Source organism: Rhincodon typus, chromosome 30, assembly GCF_021869965.1.
Source record: "Rhincodon typus isolate 14 chromosome 30, sRhiTyp1.1, whole genome shotgun sequence".
NCBI classification, from domain to species: Eukaryota; Metazoa; Chordata; class Chondrichthyes; order Orectolobiformes; family Rhincodontidae; genus Rhincodon; species Rhincodon typus.
In genome coordinates this window covers 14,967,540-14,980,216 of record NC_063361.1, presented here as the reverse complement: position 1 = coordinate 14,980,216, position 12,677 = coordinate 14,967,540, and the positions used below count along the sequence as shown (strand labels likewise).

General features: G+C 40.9%; 1 long non-coding RNA gene across 1 annotated transcript; it reads right to left on the bottom strand.

Moving 5' to 3' along the window:
• Nucleotides 1–3,878: 3,878 nt before the first annotated feature.
• LOC125486579 lies at nt 3,879–12,608 on the bottom strand. Its single transcript, XR_007265221.1, has 3 exons — nt 12,508–12,608; nt 12,320–12,411; nt 3,879–4,123 (listed from the first exon to the last, which is right to left on the bottom strand). It is a non-coding gene; the product is annotated as an uncharacterized LOC125486579 (long non-coding RNA).
• Between the last annotated feature and the right edge of the window lie 69 nt (nt 12,609–12,677).

Below are 12,677 nucleotides of genomic sequence, written 5' to 3'. Positions count from 1 at the left end.
CAAGCCTACTCCACCATTCTACCAGATCGTGACTGATCTTCCACTTCAACACCACCTTCTCGCATTATCTCCATAATCCTTGACATATTTAATACATAAAATCACTGTCTCAAATATTGTTATGACACCAGTTAATAAAAAGCAATCATATTCTTACTGGCCCAAAGGGCTGCTCTCTCAACTAGCAAAAGATGATTGATGGCGTTTTAACCTGAGGGTCACAGGGCTCAGGTAAGGAGAGAGGTTGAATTGGAGCATCCTTCATGGTAATTTTGGCCAGTGTGGGAATTGAACCTGTGTCATTAGCATCACTCTGCATTGCTAACCAACCAGCCAGTCAACTCAGCTACATAATAACAACAACAACGTTCTGAGGAAGGGTCACCGGACCCGAAACGTTAACTCTGTTTTCTCCTCCACAGATACTGCCAGACCTGCTGAGCTTTCCAGCAACTTTGTTTTTGTTCAGCTACATAATAATGCGGGACAAATTAAATGTCAATGTGAAACCTGGCTTGATAGACTTTTTTTTGATTTTTGGTTAGCGTGATTGTTAGTCATTGAACTTAGTCATGTGTGACTGCCAATGTTCTTCTAACTTTTGACTTTAGTTCTGTGTTTAAACTGATCAGAAAGTTATTCTTGTACAGTGAGTTCAAGCATAATTTCCAAGAAAGTGGTGATTTAAACCAAATTATTAGATAAACTGATGATTAGTTAATTGATGAAATGATAATAAATTTAAACATTTGCGCAAACATAAAATAGACAAGTAAACAAAGCAGGTAACTGGTGTCGGTTTCTTTTCTCCCTCAGGAATGCTCTGCAATGGGGAGAATCGTGTTTTGTGAATGTAAAGAAAATTGCCTAAAGGAAACGTGTACAACTTGGTCAGTTAAGTTAGAAATTAGAGTTGAGATAGTTGTGGTATTTTACTGAGGTTGTTTGTCTGCAAAGGATATTGCTAGGGAAAAAAAAGTCCTTTGCTGTTTATGTTAAGATGTTTCAAAATTGTTGCATTTATCTTTGCTTTGTTTCTTTTGTGTAATAAACTTGTATTCTTTTGTTAAAAAATCGATCTATCTCGTTTCGTTAAATTTATTCAGTATCCCAACGTCTACTGCACCCTGGGGTAATAAATTCTACAGATTCATGATCCTTTGACAGAAGTAATTCCTCCCTAACTTTGTCTTAAATCTGCTACTCCTTAGCCTTAAAACTAAGACCTCTCATTCTAGATTGTCCACGAGGGGAAGCATCAATGTCTACTTTGACAATTGTCTTTATCATCTCATCACTGCAATGAGACCCCCTCTCATTCTTCTGAATTCTAGCGGATACAGGCCTAAAATGCCCAATCCTCCTTATAAGTCAAACCTTTCACCTCTGGAAATCATCTAGTGATCCTTCTCTGAACTGCCTCCAATGCAATTACATCCTTCCTGAAATAAGGGGGCCAAAACTACACACTACCCCAGATTGGGTTTCAATACTGCCTTGTACAATTGCATCAACTCTTCCCTGATGTTATCCTCCGTTCCTTTGGCAATAAATTCTAAAATTCCATTTGCCCTCCTTATTACCTGATGTACCTGCACAGTAACTTTTGTGATTCATGCACAAGGACGCACAGATATTTTCACATTAAAGCAGTTTGAAATCTCCCTTCAGTTAGGTAGTGAGTTGTCTTTTTATTCTTTCAACCAAAATCTATAACCTCACAATATCTTTTATCTCAGAGACATAAATTTTTGGTTCAAACCCCTCTCTGGAGATAGTCAATCTAATTTATCATTCTGTATCATTCCCAGAGAGCGCTGTTGTCTTTCAGAAATGTTTATTGTTTCCCCAAGAAGTCCTCATTTCAAATGCAAGTAAGTTGATTACAAAATGGACACTCACGGGAAAGCTGTTCCTTGCACCCTGAGAGAGAGGTTCCATTAAGTCTCCAAACAGCAGGTAATGGTTCAAATATAAGACTCACTCCCTGGATTGAGATGCAGTGGAAAGCAGATTCATGATTAAATGAGTAGACTGAATTTTAGTTACACAATTACTGCTGGCAGTAATATAAGATTGCTTCAATGGTTATGGAGGTTTGATATTACAGAAATATTAAATTCCCCAAAATATTGTAGTCCCGTTTAAAGACAATCTGAGGAATCTGCATATGATTTCTCTAAAGTGCAATTGCTATGTTTAAGGCCCCTATTGTTATTATCAGAGAAGATTGCATTGTGTCCATTAACGCCTGATGGGAGGAAGATTAGATGTAACAATGGTTAATGGAGGTGCTATTACGAGTAAATCTGTCCTGATAATAGATAATGACCTCAGGTGTCAGCTTCCCATCAGAATATATTGACTCCCCAAGGCAGCTGGAGCATAGAAATTTGAAGTCCCTTCCCTAATACAACCAAGAATGTTAGCTTGTAACTTTGCAAACTCTCTTGCATTTTCTTCTGCTCTATTGCCTTCCTCCTCTGGATCAACGCTCTCTGTCTGTTACCATCTCCATACCAGCAAAAGCTGATAATATAGACAGTGTGTAACCAAGCCAGCCTTGGGCTTGGGCTGAGAATGTACACAGATATTATGTAAAGTGATGTGTAGCTGCCAGCAGGAGCAGCATGTGGTGTACCATCTGTACAAAAAGTAAATTACCTGCTTGCCCAAATTTTCATGTGTTTGTATTAATAAACTGCTTTAATTCTTATAACAATGCATCTCAACCTGGAGACGAGGTGATATTAGACACATGACTTAGTGAAGCTGCTCTGTTGTGTCCTGTCTCTTACACCAATTTGCACCCAAATAATTTTTGTTTGAATTTCCAGAAACGCTCCATTGATAATCAATAAATCAAACATGCTATTAATCCCAACCAGCTAACACCTTAATATTACAAAGAATTTGAAGCCCAGAAACAAGTCATTTGGTCTAAATGGTCAATGGTGCTGTATATGTTCCACAGGTTATTCCCCTACATCATTTCACCCTAGCAATTTATCCTGTTTTTCCTGTCTCCTTCATTTACTTTATTCAACTTCCCATTAAACACATCTGCAATACTCATCTCAACCACACTACACAGTAGAAAGTTCCAAATCTAGCCCCTCTCTGAGTAAAGATGTTTCTCCTAGATTTATCATTGGATTTGTTGATGACAATCTCATACGTAACAATTGTTGAAAATAAGTTTTGACAAGGCTTTTTATCTTGCACTCATCAGGACAATTCACAAGAACTACAAATGTAAAGGAAAAATAATTTTTACACCATAGGAGAAGAGAGTGCTGATCAGTTAGCAAGTGATTGGTAGAGGAGAATGGGTCAGTTAGATGATGACTGATGGACAACTGTCAAGCTTTGTTTGAATTTAAACAAGACAGTTTGATTCTGGTTGGCCAAGGCATTGCCTTAAGAAATGAACCAGAGAATGGCCATCAACTGTTTTATTGAGTTGAAACAAGTACAATGTGTGTACCTGCTCTTTCTGCGTAAAAAAGTAGGGTCCTATCTATCAATAAATGTAACTTGCAGTACCCAAAGATTTGCCATGCTCTGAATCCAACTATCTTAAATTGGCTGTCAGACTAATTTGTAGCACACTCAGGATTATTTAGCAATTTTTTCAAGTTGCAGAATCAAATCTAACAATGGGTGGAATTTTATACGGTCCTGAATGATGTGGGCTATGGTGAAGTTTGTGGCAGAATCACATGGGAAATCAGCCTGGCCAACTCAATGTTGGGAGCAACTTGTTATACTTCTTATGCATCTGTCAAACGGTGCAACAATTTCTCACTAGGCAGCAGTGAGTTTATAATTAAGGGGAATTAAAGCTTTTGAAATGCCGTATTATTGCCACAACTCACCTCATTGCTATTCAGCTTCTTATCTTCCCATATTTGCTGAATAAGTAGATGTCAGAATTCTTGACATGGAATCAGAGCAGGTACCTGATGAGTTCAGCACACCGCGAGCTCCAAAGGGTCTCCATGTTTGGACACCAGGCACCAACATCTTAGAGCAATGCTCCATGAGCACTGGCCATATGCACCCATGTTCGCAGACATTACCATCCAACAGGTGTCAGCCTTTAAGAACCTTCATGATGCACCTACAGGACATTTACAACCATCAATACTGTATCTTGGGTTGTATTGGTAACCATCATTGTAACGCTGCAGTGAGGACACTGTGTACTTAGGGGCATGCCCCGGCTCATGAACAGGACTAGGCTGCATCTCTGGTCTGTTTGCTTGCTCTTGATAGCGAGTCAGGGAAGATAGTGTAGGCAGTAGTGAGAGAGGTATGCATGAGCCTTGCTGACAGGTGGCTACAGTAGCAGAGGTAGAGTAAGTGTGAGGAATTGGAGAGAAGATGGTGCCATTTATGCTGATGGAATACAGAAGGTTATTTATCTTATACCCACAGTGCTATGCATTCTTCCAGGAGGCTGAGACTGTTCTACCCTGTTGAAGGGTTGGGGGCATTGGGGGTGGGGTGCAACCTGGGACCACACTGGTACGGTCTGTTGTGGTGGCCTCCAATACCAGTCCTGAGGTAAGAGGACTGAGTAGCATCCCATTCAACAGGGCTTCTGGGTCCTTGAGAGGCTAATTGCCCACAGTCTGCCATGCCAGGGCAAATTTCAGCATCCGTTCAGAGCAGCTCCAACTTGTAGTGTGTGACAAAGACTTTTAAAGATGGCAGTGATGCCAGGACTGCTGGATATCTTGGCAGTGAATGACATTTAAGGATAGAAACAGACAAGCCGACACTATAGGGGCGGGGACTGTTAATGAGGTGAGTTTGGTACAAATGGCACAAAAACACAGTCAGCCTCATACTGAAAAGCCCTTAAAAAGACCCAACGCAATAGGTGCCTCACCAAAACCCTGTAAGATTCAGCCTGAAGTTTAGAATTTAGCAAGCATGGACTGGTTGGATATGGTCAATATCAACAGCCAGAAGATACTTGACAAAATGTGTAAAATTTTCAACAATGTCTCTAGATCTGGCCTCAACTGATAAGGTAACCAACTTTTTAAAAAACGCCTTATTTCTCTTCGTTCATTTTAAAAATTTCTACCTTGCAACTCCAGATCTCAACAGTTCCATCCAAACTTGAAAGAGGACTACACATCTTTAGCTTTCATTTTGTAAGGCTTTATAATTTTGGAATTTTTTTTGGAAAAAGCTTTTCTTCTGGTGGATCAAACAATCTAACTCTTTGCAAGTCTACAAGAGATTGTTAGATGAGTCTTTGTCTGATGTAAAAACCCACCATGTAAAAGTTAAGGGGATTAGTAGGTAACACACACATGATGAACCTGATCTCCCTAACTTTCCTGAGGAGGTCAGAGAGGAATTTTCTAGACCATTTTTCTCCATATTATCTCTGGTTTTCCATTTCTGTGGTCTTCCCAAGAGATTGTGTAGCTGCAGGAGATGTGGGGGATTTGGGGTGACTGCATGAGGGATGAGTGAGTGGGGATCAGACATTGGAAGAGGAGGCCAATGGACTATTTGCTATTTCTGTATGGTAATAGAGTTCTTTGGATCCAATCACTGTGAAATCAGTGCTGGAGGGGTGAGGGGCAGTCAATTAACACATCTTTGTCTTATACAAATGACTGTTAGGGCTCTTGTGGTACAGTGATAGCATTGCTACCACTAGGGCCAGATGGGCTTTGAGTTCAAATCCCACCTACTACAACAGGGTGGTATGATGGCTCAGTGGTTAGCACTGATGTCTCACAGCACCAGGGACATAGGTTCAATTTCATTCTCAGATGACTGTCTGTATGGAGTTTGCACATTCTCCCTGCATCTGCATGGATTTCCTCTGGGTGCTCCAGTTTCCTCCCCCAGTCCAAAGATATGCAGGCTAGGTGGATTGGCCATGCTAAATTGCTCTGCAGGCTGGCTCGGTTAGCTACTGGAAATGCAGGGTAAGAGGGATAGGGTAGGGGGTTGGATCTGGGTGGGACGCTTTTCAGGGAGTCAATGGGCTGAATGGGATTCTATCACATATCTAAACAGACTGATTATAAATATAGCATGGATTCTGTGTTCCATTCAGCAGCATCCTTCTCTATGTCTTTGGGAAGGAAACTCTAAGAATAGGAAACATAAATGCTAAATATATCTCCCACAATTTGCCTGTTTAATTCATTTCATTTTTTCTCATCAAATGCAATATACAATTCCCATAAAACTCAATAAAACAACATTGTGAAGACTCAAGTGCCTATCCTGTGAATAATCTGTTTGCTGAGTGAAAAAGTACTACAATGAATTAATTGGAGCCAAAGAGACCCATCAGTTTCCGATTCCAGCATGTTTAATCAACTTGCAGAATAGTGGTGCATTGTGCCTTTAATGTCTACTCAGTCTCCCAAGCTTTTTTTCAAACCTATCGATTTTCTACCTCCCATTCTTGATGGTGTTCGGCATTTTGGTGAGGTATAATCCTACAGAAGCATTGGTTACAAATTGCTACTGTCCCTTCTGTTATTACATTGACAAAACACATTATTTGTCGATAAGTGCCGCTGAGCCATTTGACCACAGAGTCTGTCTATCTGATCCAGTTGTCAATAGACTCTGGATGGGGCAAATGCAGCAACACAGTGCACATGTCCAGACACCAACAATAGTCAGTACTAGCTAGAGGAAACCTTGGGCAGATTCCTGTCTCGCTACCCTAGAAATTCCAGGACAAATGGCGTCCCATGGAGTTTAGGCCAAAGGCATACACCATCATGCCAAATTACAGGGCAATCCCAGATAATCTGGGACAGTTGGTCACCCTGACTGCATGACATGATAAACTTGAATCTTTTATCTTCTCTTCTTGGAAGACTCCCTCTGTTGACACACATGTGTACAGCAGTCTCAAGTGCACAAAATGTGCAATGCAATTTTCAATACACTACAAATACACTTCCAGTGAGAATTTAGTTCAACATTTGTGACTCACTGAGAAACAAAAGATAGAACGTATCCTTGCTACTTCCAAGGTAACTCAATAACAAATATATCTTATGATGTTTGAGCAACAACTTCTCAAAGCCATACAGCTATCTTGGGACTAGTGTAGTTCAATTAAAATATAAGCCCCAAAGGATAGACCTGATCTATCTGTAAGACCTGATATATGTGGAAGGATATAAAATGGAATCCTGTCTCCGTAACTTGACCTAAATAAAAATTTGAAGCTTCAAAGTGAACATATCCATAATCATGGCAGATAAAGTTCATTCCTCTAAATCATAAATTGTCAACCATTCCAAAGGGGTTTGATGTAATCTCTGTCCGTATAAAACTTCCCTTGGTTCAGAAATCAAATGATACACTTCAATATCCACAGCACTAGTAGCTTGCATGCACAGATTCTTCTAAATGGGAAATTGTATACTGTGAAATGTGACAATACTGTGGCTTTAAAAGGTATGTTTTGTCCTGGTTTCTTTTACAGAGAAATTGGGAGACAGGTGCAAAGCAGTGTATGAGAAGATAAACAAGTTGTGAGGTCTTGGGTTATTTTTTAAAGTTGAAACAATAGAAGCAGCCTGAAAGGGTGTGGTCGAGCTCCCTCAGAACCAGGGATTTTTAGATTAGCTTTCAGCAGTTGCTGTTGAGATCTTGAAGAGATGGGAGCTATTTTTTGCCCCTCTCTCGGTTACAGCCAAAAGCTGGGATTCTCTGCCTACTACTGGAGTTGAATGTGAGACAATCTATATTCTGAATTTGCCTTTTGTATACGGCGTGTTTATAGATGTTACTATATTGGAACAGTTAATTATTGTGTCTATTATTCTGCTGAGTTCCAATAGAGTTAAGTTATTCCAATTCTTTCTTTCTTTTGTTGTATTTTACTTATAGTGGATGATTAAAGTGTGTTTTGCTTTAATTTTGGTAGTTTGATCAATCGAATTGCATCTAGAACATGGCAGCTTACATTTATGTATAAAATATAAAAACGTTAAGTTCTAGACTATCTTCTGAATATTCTGAGGGGGGTTTGCTGTGGTCCATAACTGAAGGAATAATGCCAGCTTCTAGCGTGAGGTAATGTATTTAGGGAGGACAAATGAACCTAGGGAATATATAATAAATAGGAAGAGTTTGAAGAGAATAATGAAAGTGAGAGACCTGGGAGTGAAAATCCACAGATCCTGAAGGTGGCAAGGTAGGTAGATAAAATAATAAAGAAAGCAAATGAGATGCTTTCGTCTATTGGGCAACGTATAAAAAACAAAAACTGTCAAAAAACAGATGACTGCCATGTTTGTAAAACTCAGGTTATTCCACAGCTGGAATTGTGTAGACAGTTCTGGTCACCAAATTACAGGAAGGATTTTATTGCTTTGGAGAGAGTACAGAGGAGATTGACAAGCATGTTGCCAGGGCTTAAAAATTGAAGTGATGACGGAAGATTGGAGGGGTCTGGGGCTTTTCCATAGACCCAAGGAGGCTCAGAGGTGACTTATGAATTAGCTTTATTGTCAAAAAACTCACATGAGTGCGATGAAAATTTTACAAGTCTCCACTTACAGCACCATCTTATTCGAGGTGCGCGAAATTATGAGGGGCCTAGATAGAATAGAAGAGGAAGACCTGTTTTCCCTAGCAAACAGATCAGTTACCAGGTAATTGGTAGATAGGTGAGAGGGGAGACAAGGAGAGACATTCTCACCCAGAGAGTGATGGGATCTGGAATTCGTTCCCTGGTTTGGTGGTGAAGGTGGAAACCATTTAAGCAAAACTTGGCTCTGCACCTAAAGTGCTGCAAGGCTATGGTCCAGTTGCTGGAAAGTGGGATTAGAATGGGAGGCTAGTATCTTTCTCTTGGCTGGCATGATGAACAAATTTACTTCCTTCTGTGCACTATTGTTTCTGTCGCTATGTGGTTCTAGGCTCCACTGTCAAAAAGGATAGAAACAACTGTTGGGCAGGTTTCCATGCATTGGAAAGCAGTGAACAAGAGTTTTTTGGAGCCAATGGCACACCGTGGAGGAAACTTAACTGAAAATTAACTGAAACTTATTCATACGAAGTTGACAGGATGTGAAAACTTATATGAATGCTTAAAATGAAATGGAACAAGGGCTGGTTATTGAAAATGTGGGAATGGGAAATCGGTAAAGAGAAGGGAGAGAAGAATGAGAAGAAGAAGAGGGAGCAGAGGGATGGGAGTGGGAGAGAGAGGGAAGCATTTTGTCGCTGAGTGACTGAAGAGCTGAGTTTTGCCACTAATGAAACCCTGGGTGGCTTTTATACTGTTCAAATACCAATCAGAATGCTTCCTATGAGTTTAGCTCAGCAATATTTTTAACTTTTCAGGAAAAGGTCAAACATTGGTGTTTCCAATGTTTCTAATATAGTTACAAAAGCCCTCGATGCAGCAAGTTGTGTTAAAATTCTGCAGGTAAATAGTTGTGTCATTAAAATGACTGCACTTTTTTTGGAAAACAGTATTTCAAGATTACTGCCTCTTAGTCAAGCATTTATATCAACCGTCTCACAACTAACAGCTTCTTGCTTTCAGTATGGCTTCTGTTCCTCAGTAATCGCAACCAGACTTGTACCACAGAATAGTAAACAGTCAACAGACAAGTTAAGCAATTGAATCGGCTCGATGGACCAAATGTTGAACTTTTTAATTATAATAATCACGTGGCTAGTTTACACCTGAAACAGAATCAGAATTGTATGTTCACTCATAGCAAAGAAGAGCCTAATTTTCTTTGCTTGTTACTTGTTCATGGTGGGACACCAATATTATTAAATGCTGTCTACAGGGAAATATAGGATGAATGAAACTCCAATTGATAAATCAGCTATAAGGACCAAGACAATGTTTTAATGTCTGTAATAACATGCCTTACTGCACCACCTGCAACTGAGATGTTAGAGCTTGAATCCAGCAGTAAGAGGAACGAGCATTTTAACCCTGAGGAATGGAAGTCTTATTTTCATGGAACAAGGTGATCTTCTGGCAATTGACACTCTGGCAACCCCTAGCCAGTTGCTCACTGCTGTCAGAACTTAATCAAATTCTTCAAGGCATTCAACATGGCAAAAATCAGCAAGAATCCTCGAAGCCTGGTAATCCACTTAGAAAGCCATCAATGAACACATAGTGCTAGACCCCATATACACTCAACTGCGAAGGGAAACCGGAAGCGAGGTAATCCAGCTCAACGGACACCAGAGTTTAAACACCAGGCGGGAAAACACAACAGCGCTTCGTCGGAGGCTGCACTGATGATGTTACCCAGCAGGGTAATGAAACATCTGCGGGAAAACAACGAACCAGCTCGGTGAGCCAACGAACCACAACATCCACAACCCAAGCTACAAGTCTACTCTAAAATCTTAGAAATCAGCCATTCCTTGCACCATACACTATAATAAATATCTTTCCTGTCACAAACCCATTAGCAACATGCAGCAGGTTCATTACTACCCCCAAGTCCCCATTGCTCCTGCTAGAAAATCCCCTCAAAAACTCAAGCCACTGTAAAAGTCAGAGGCTAGAATTGAAAGGGTGTCGACAGCAAGTGAAGGCACAATGATCAAACAGTATGAAGATTGTTGGTTATATTGACAAATCTTCTGGGAAATGCACAAAAAGAATTGCAACAAGGTAGAAGGCAGCCAAAGTGAATGAATCGTAGAATATTCCCCAAATACGTGTTTCAGTAGGTGTGGAGAGGAGCTACATGTTCACAAGAGCATGAGCTCAACATGTTGCCAACAAACAGCACGATGGCAGGATTCATCCAGCAGTGAGCTGAGTCTTGGTAATCTAAAGCTGTGGGATCTTAGCCGAAGAGCTCGCACCCCAGCCCCCTCACAGTCTGGCTGCAAGCACAGCTCACATTGCTGCATTGGGGGTTACTGCGAATTCTGCTCACTGCTGAAGGATCAGAGTGGAACAGCCCCACCTGACAGCATTGGCACAAATAAGTCAGGTTCAGAGACACTACAATGGTTGTCTCCTCAGTAGTTCCAATGGTTGCTCACCTCAAGGTTAAATTGTAAAGGATCCACCAGTATGAGACTGATTGCTAGGGTCAAAGATTGCACTCACGAGGAAAGATATGGAAACATAGTCTTTTAGACTTTCGAAGGAGATACTAATGACTGGAATTGGTAGAAGTAAGAAAGCTGGTATATGATATGGAAATGGTACACATTACAATACAATGATAAATCCCCCATTACTGATCATGATTCGTAATCAGTGAGGAAATCAAAGGTTCTGGGGAAAAGGCAGGAAAGTGGAGTTAAGGATTATAAGGTCTGCCATGATCTATTGAATAGCAGACAAGAAATGGCCTATTTTTGTTCCTTTGTCTTACGGTATATTACAACAGTGACCACATTTTTTGAAAAAAGTCATTGATTGCAAAGTGTTTTTGGATGACCTGAGTTTGGGAAAGGCACTATATAAATGAAGGAGATGTTGAGGGAGTGAACACTGATGCTGAGGAAGTCTGGGCCAGTGGTGAGACGAGGAGTTTGAAATATTTAAACATAGTGCCCGGGAGCTGGAGCCTGGTAGGTTTTAGAATCCCTACAGTGCAGATAAAGGCCATTTGGCCCATTGAGTCTGTACCTACCCTCTGAAGAGCATCCACCCAGGCACACCCCATCCCTGTAACACCACAGTTCCCATGGCTAACCCACCTAGCATATACACCCCTGGACGCTGCAGTGCAATTTACCATGACTGATCCAATTAACCTACACATCTTTAGACTGTGGGAAGAAACTGGAGCACCTGGAGGAAACCCATGCAGACACAGGGAGAACGTGCAAACTCCACACAGACTGTCACCCAAGGGTGGAATCAAACCCAGGTCCCTGGTGCTATGAAGCAACAGTGCTAACCACTAAGCCTCTACACTGCACCTAATTCATCATGTGGGAAAAGCTACCCTACATCCAAGGGAGAGTTTCTCTTGCTTTTCAGCGCAACTCTATATTCAACTTCAGAAATGAAAATTCTGCCCAATGAACATGTCAAAATGGCAAAGCAGCTACTATGACAACAAGGTGCAGAGCTGGATGAACACAGCAGGCCAAACAGCATCATAGGAGCTTGGCTGCTGTGTTCATCCAGCTCTGCACCTTGTTGTCTCGGATTCTCCAGCATCTGCAGTTCCTGCTATCTCTGATTCAAAGCAGCTACTTTGTTTTGTAATGTTAAAAATAAATCCATACCTTAACATAGCAGCGTTATTACACTACATTAGTTCAATTCAATTGGTAAAGCTCCACGATAGACTGCACTTACCTTTTGCCAATTAAATAGTTTTCCCTGAGCCCCCAGATACCAGTGGGATTAAAACAGATATCGCTGGAGAAACTCAGCAGGTCTGCCAGCATCTGCAGAGATAGAAACAGAGTTAATGTGTCAAGTCCTGTGACCCTTCTTCAGAATCCAAAACGTTGACTCTGCTTTCTCCAAGAATGCTGCCAGACCTGCTGAGTTTCTGCAGCAATTTCTATCTTTGATTCTGATTTCCAGCAAACGCAATTCTTTGTTTTTGGTTGTTTACCATTAGGATTAAGCTGCCTGTCTGCCATTCAGAGGATGAAGTTCTACTGCCCTCAAGTGGCAGCTCTGTGCCACTGTGTTAATTGGAGACCTT